This window comes from Oryza glaberrima, chromosome 3 (assembly GCF_000147395.1).
Source record: "Oryza glaberrima chromosome 3, OglaRS2, whole genome shotgun sequence".
NCBI lineage: Eukaryota > Viridiplantae > Streptophyta > Magnoliopsida > Poales > Poaceae > Oryza > Oryza glaberrima.
In genome coordinates, this window is record NC_068328.1 from 26498624 (window position 1) to 26505772 (window position 7149).

Sequence of the window (7149 nt, forward strand, 5' to 3'; positions counted from 1 at the left end):
TAAGAGAAATCGCATGTGCATGTGCAGACCTATTTGTGCACAGGAACAAACACCACCTAAAAAGAATCAACAAGTAGCCGACAATGTTCAGTAGGAACTATTTTATACTCCCTCCATCCCAAAATATTTGACGCCGTTGACTTTTTTAAAAATGTTTGACAGTTCGTCTTATTAAAAAAATTTAGTAATTATTAATTCTTTTCCTATCATTTGATTTATTGTTAAATATACTTTTTATGTATACATATAGTTTTACACATTTCATAAAAGTTTTTGAATAAGACGAACGGTCAAACATGTTTTAAAAAGTCAACGGCGTCAAACATTTAGGAAAGGAGGGAGTAATAAACATGAATAGCAAGTCGATCATAAAGTTGAGTGATTCTTTATCTTGGTTATAATCTGAAATTCCGAACTGTGATCTTCTCCCAAACAATATGCTTACGTGTTCACTTTCATTTGGTGGCACTATACTGCTGCAACAACAGTTCAGCAAAAATAGGAAGCCTTGGCAAATAGCAATTTCAGAATCACTGCATTATAGCCAATAGCAGTCATCTGATCATGCACACGACACATGACTGGATATTTGCACATATGGTTTATATTGTGATCATGGATTATTTAATTAAAGTAATCAGAAAACAATGGTTTCAAACACATGACTGGAAATTGACTGCAACTTAAGCCCAGTTTTTGCACCAATTAAGCACTGCATCCAGCTCAGGACTAGTCAGGACACAATTTACCCAATAAAACTCAAATAATGATATGACACAACCAAATAACAGGAAAAAATGGAAGAATATTTGGCTCATAAAACTCAAATAATGCTGGCGCCTCGTAAGATAAAAATATCGTAACTCTAATCAAGTCCCATGTCACTTTTTTATCTGTGTACAAGTTACTCATTTCAATTTATCTGTTTGAGATCAGTCACAGATCAAGCATAAAAAAATACTTACTTTGCTGGATTCAAGGGCCATTGGAGCATTTCCTAAAACAAGATATGTGTAAGTGCAACTCGATCTGTCAATTAACCTGACATAAAGAACTAAAAATGTTACTTGGAATTTTTAAAGAACATAAGCAAGAAATTCGAAGCCTAATTATAACATTATATATAAGGCAGATCTTGCTCTAAAACATAACAAATATTAGAAAATTGCAGCTTGCAACTATCTGTAGCCAAATCCCTGTAACGTAAAACTAAATAGCAGTCTAGGAGTGTTTCTTGCAACCACCTGAGCTGAAGTCATCATAAGTGAGCATAATCAAGAGATTAGAGGGTTGGATAAGGACCAATGTCTAACACAAATCAGTGGTGCCGCACTGCCACCACCAAACCCAATCTGCTGAACATTAGAGGGAATCACCAATAAAAAAGTTCAGGAGCAAGAATTGGAATCGAATTACCAGCCTGATCCATTGTATGAACCACGATATGTTATGATGTTGTTACTGCTGCAGCAAAGCAAGATTATAGGGAGTGCGAGACACGTCGGCCTCGGGCGCTCCGGAGACCAGTGACGGCCTGAATGGTTTGTGGAGCACCATCGTCGGCGAGTCGCGGGTGAGGGAGAGCCGACGGCGGGGCAGATGCCACTGGTGGTCGCAGGGAGGCAGAGAGGCCGACGGCGCTCCGCTGTTTTTGTGGATCAGGATTCAGGAGCAGATGGGGACCGCGATAATAGGGAGGATATACGCAGGGCAACCGTCAGTGGTGGAGAAGCAGCAGCGGACGACGTCGTCTCGACTCGGGATCGGCAGCGCCCGCGCCCGTGCCGACGCCTGCAATGACGACGATGCATGGTGCTTGAGGCGGTGGATTGAACGGCGCGGTGTCAATCTGGCTGCGGAGGGGGCGAGGAGGCGACGCCGTCTCGACTGGGGAGGGAGGCGGTGTGGTGGATACAGGCGAGCAGGGGCGACGGGGCGGCTGCGACGATGGGGAGGCGGTGCGGCATGGAGGAGAAAGGGATGGGAGTGCCGGGGAGGACGGCAGCGACGGTGGGGAAGGAGGAAAGGGGGAGAGAACGGATCGGGGATGCGGGCGGTTGAGGGGGTTGCAGCGGCGTGGATCGGAGGGTTGAGGGTAGGGGAGAGGAGAGAGCGATCGAGATTCGAGGGAGACGCGTGCGCTGGATGCGTAGGAAGAGAAAAGCGATATGAGCCGTTCGATTAGGTGATCCGACGTTCTATATTTCGCGTGTCTGTTAAGGTTGGAGTCGCCGTCACCACTACAGAACTTTTAAGTAGTAGAGAAGACGGACGGTTAAATATTGAACATGAATTTTCACGGTTGCACTTTGTTTTAGGAAGGAGGTAGTATGATTTCACGTTGGATTTCATCCCAATCCAAACAGCCCACGACCGTGAGACGCGCAGCCGGGCGCGCCTGCTATATAATCGCGCAACAGCAAGTGGCGATTGCCCCGGACGCACCACGAACCACACCACACCACACGCTCGCGACTTCTTCGCCTCTCCAAAAGTCTCCCTCTCCTCGCGAAAACCCTAGCTAAGCTGCCGCTCAAGGCGGCGGCCGCCGCCATGGCCGACCCAAGCTTCAACTTCCGCGTCGGCCTCGCCCTCCGCCGCGCGCTCCCGTACTACAATGACGCCGGCCCGCAGAGCGAGTTCTTCGAGGCGGCCACCCACGCGACGTCCGCGGCCTCAGGGGTGAGCCGTCAGCTCACTGCGTCCTTTTCCCCCCCGCGCGATCTCCGCTGCCGGGCCTTTGCTTCGCGTTTTACTGCTGTGTTTTTTTTAATTCTGGATTTTTCTTTCTTTTTTTGTTTGATTTTTTTACGCGTTTTTTTTTTTTGGGATTTGGTGTGCTACTGAAGAGCTAGCGAGCGGGAAGGACGCGGAGGGGAAGGCGTGGCTCGCCGACATGGGCGTCTCGGGCATCGGGCCGCTCCAGGCGGCGGCGCGCTTGGGGGAAATGGAGTCGTGCAGGTGCATGGTGGAGGAGCTCGGCTTCGACATCAATGCCGGCAGCCAGCTTGGTACGTACGTATGTTGTTGCTATGTAGAGCTCTGCTCTGCTTCCTTCGTAGTGACTGTTCTGCTGTATCCTTCGATGGAAGTAAATTTCAGTCTTGAAACATTGCTCATTTTGTGTATACCCCCCCCCCCCTCCATTGAATTCATCGCATCAATTGAACATTGCGTCATCTTGATATGCACTCCGGTTTGTGGTTTATGGCTCTCTAGTCGCTACTCACTCTTAATGACCATGACTATGTAGGTCGCAACTAATTGCATTGGCAGAGTTTTTGTGTAAATCCATCCTTTAGCTTGGAGGGGTGCCAATGATCTCAACAGTTACTTGCTTTTTTTTATGGTTATTCCCAGGCATAACAGCTTTGGCTGCTGCTGCGTTGGATGGAAGACTGGCTGCTGCAAGGTATCTTCTTGACCATGGGGCTGATCCAAATAAGGAATGCAATGCAGGCTCTGTTCCTCTTCACTGTGCTGCAAAAAATGGTTATCTTTCTACCTTCATTCAGATCTATGTTGACGAGTTAATATCTTGATTGACAAAAAGTTTGAAAAAGTGTAGCAGGGTGCTTCGTTGTGTGCCAGAGCAGTTTCTATTTATGCCATAGACATTTACGCCTCTCTCTTTTTTTCTCATTTTACGTAATTCCCATAGATCTACTGAAGGTAGTTTGAATATCGAGGTATATAAGAAGGATGATTGATTTGACTGATTTTCCCTAGTCCCTGCTGGTCCTTGGTGATGTGCAGAGTCCAGACCTGTAATGCCGATTAGCATCTCTGTTCCGTTTTTTATGCCACTTCTCTGACAAGCTAGATGAGCTCACTCACATGTTTTGATTTTTTCTACGAGTTGGTGTATCTTATACATATTCCAGTTTTACTTATTTTCATTATGAATATTAGTACATCCTGGAACTTCTATTTGCCTTGTTATAATAAAGTGGGAACAAATATATTCTTGTTCGTGCGATCAGTTTCCCGAATGATCGTATTGGATGGCATCTTAAATAGTTCATTTCAGCCAATAGCCATCAAGTAAAAGATGCATGCTTTGGTGTCTAGATAGGACAGTAAAAATATTATTTTTATGAATCATGCATCTTTTAAGAATATATATATTTCTGTTGTTTAGCCATCTGTTTGATAAATGCTTATTTTCATGGTAATTTTGTCATGTTATTTTTGTGCATCTTGTTTAGGTCATGATGAAGTAGCACGACTGTTGCTATCTAGAGGAGCTAGCATTGATATAGCTTATTTTCATGGGACACCACTACATATTGCTGCTGCATATGGGAAGGCTGGAGTCATGAAAGTTTTATTGGAGCACCATGCAGATGTAAGTAGATTCCATGTCTTCTCATATTAGCTTTTGGTGCTAACTTGGTACAATGCAAATGCATTTAGTATTTTGGATCACAGTTTCATTTAGTATTTCTCTTGTGAACCTTGCCACTCAAGCTGGTGGGGTGATAAATCTTATCCATGCCATGAAAAACGTTTTTTTTTTTTGTTCCAATTGATCGACACACTCCATATACATTTGTGTTGATGAAAAGCTGTTGTTGCAGTTGACACTTAGCCATGTATTGCAAATTGCATAGGACTAATGATTTTGTTGCCCGATTTCTAAATAAAATATGGAGGTTCATGAGAAGAGCAGATACTTTTTAGGGAATGCACAAAAGGATTGCCCATATTTGTATTAAGAAGAATAACCGCATGCTCCTATTTATATTTTGCAGGATATATTTTGCATCTATATTTATATCCCAACATTTAATATCTGGCATATTATGTAATTAATGTAATTCAATATGTTTTCACTAAAAGCAGTATTTTTTTTCCCAATTTAGCCAAACAAGGTTTCAGAAGAGTTGGGTACACCGTTGGTTGCAACTCTTCATGCTACTTCTCAAGGACTAGCCGAGTCTGTTTCACTGAAGTGTGTAAAACTAATCGTCGAGGTAACTTGAATCCTCTTTATGTGATCAATCTATTTGTATGAACAGTGGCATTGACAATTTTGTCTGTTTCATACAAATAGGCAGGTGCTGACGTTAACTTCAGTGATCGTGACACTCCGTTGGTGGTAGCAATTACTAATGGCTTGACTAACTGCATTAAATACTTGCTAAAGGCTGGTGCAGACCCTAATATCCCAACTTGTGATGTGAGTTTTTGTATTCTTTTGACTTCCTCATTTCCTTTTCTTATCCAAAAAATTGTGATCAATGCTAGATATGCCCCCATTATACATAATTATGGCTTATCACCTTATATATTGTGGTTTCATTTTTAAATCAAAATTCGATATGCCTTATATTGCTATATAAAATTGTTTCATGAAATTATTTTTTATCTTCAGAAGATTTTTGATATGGCTTTTATTGCTATATAAAATTGTTTCATGAAATTATTTTTTATCTGCAGAAGATTTTGTACATTTAATGTTGGTATATTGGCTAAATTGGTTTGTTTTCGTGACGTAGGACAAGCAAGATGGTCAGAATGAAAAGGCTCAGCTCAAACTATGTGGTGACAAAGCTGTTAAGAGAAAGGACTACCGTGGTGCCTCAAATTTCTACAGTCAGGTATGATGATGTGAGCAAGCCTCATTTTTTACATCAAATACAGTATGGTCTGTTTTGGATATATCTTCTTTGCAACACATGTGCATAGATGTAGAAAAATACTCTAGTCAAAATATTTATGGTGTTTGACTTTTTAGTCAAACTTTTGAAATTTTTACTATCAATAAATTTTAAATTATTTAGTTTCAAAACATAGAATTGGTATGTTTAGATTTGTTTTGAAAAATTACTTCCATAACCTCAAACCTTTTAGGGTCTATTCTGTTTAGAGGATTTTTTCGGAAATTTTAGAGGAATTAAACTATTTTGGCCCCCTTTGATTTGAAGGAAAAACATAGGAGTTTTATCGGGTTCGAGTCCTATAGGATTTTTTTCCCTATATCGCCTATTTAGTTATAGGTCTGTCTAAAACCATTTCACACATTTACTATGATTCTGTCTTATTACAAGTCTGTCTAATAATGAGCCAAAGAGCACTGTGAGTGCATTTATATTTATTGTTGGAAACAATTGGAATCCATTCATGCAAATCTTCAGCAACCCCTTAGAATAATGTCCAGAATGTGGGATTGATGTTTCTCTTCAAAACTACCGCGAAGCTTGAATATACCCCTCTGTTATCGTTAATTGGCATGCTATTATGGGAACTAGTGTTTTCTTGTGAATTGGGGTGTTGCTCTTCCAGCGCATCATAACTATGACGTTGTCAGCCTTTAACAATAGAAGTTCTGCCTATTTCCGCAAAGGAACTTTGTTGACTCTTGAGTAATTCTGTGTTTTGATGCAGGCAATTGAGATGGATCCTACTGATGCAACACTCTATTCAAATAGGAGCCTTTGCCATCTTCAAATGACCGAAGCAGAGGCAGCTTTGTTTGATGCTGAGTTTTGCATACAATTGCGGCCTGAATGGATAAAAGGTTATTACAGGAAAGGAGCTGCTCTCATGTTGCTGAAGGTCAGATAAAATCCTTATTTCTTCACCTTGCACTACTTTGCTTGTCACTTCCCATATGTAATCTGCCCGCCTTTTTATCCATAGAAGCACGAAAAGGCATGCGATGCTTTCATGGCTGGACTGAAGCTGGAACCTGGAAATGCTGAGATGGAGAAAGCATTACGGTAATCCGTCTTAAACTAAGTTCCATTTCTAACTTGTTGGACAATTTCTTGCATAAGATTGCACATCACTATTATGCACATTTTGTTTCAGGTTAGTCTAAACAAAACGTGGAACAAAGTTTAACCAACTTCATTTGACGCTTGCAGGGAGGCGATTGAGGCGATGAAGAAGCATCATGTCGCTACAAAGAGCTTCAAGCCATCCGATTAGATAAGTTTAGGCTTTGGCTGCACGTTTTGTGTAACATATTGTGCAGAAAACGGTCGTAATGCTGTGAGCTGGAGCGCTATAATGTATTACCAGTACCTCGTACACCTTTTGGATCACATAGCTGGTCGTGCGTAGTACCACTTAGGCCTACCATGTTTGGAGAGATGCTTTCCTCGGTGTTTCATTACTCGAGTATCTTGATATCCTCTCGGA

At 41.8% G+C, this 7149-nt stretch overlaps 1 pseudogene; it reads left to right on the forward strand.

The window, feature by feature from the left end:
• Window positions 1-2553: 2553 nt before the first annotated feature.
• On the forward strand, window positions 2554-7149 carry LOC127766370 (uncharacterized; annotated as a pseudogene).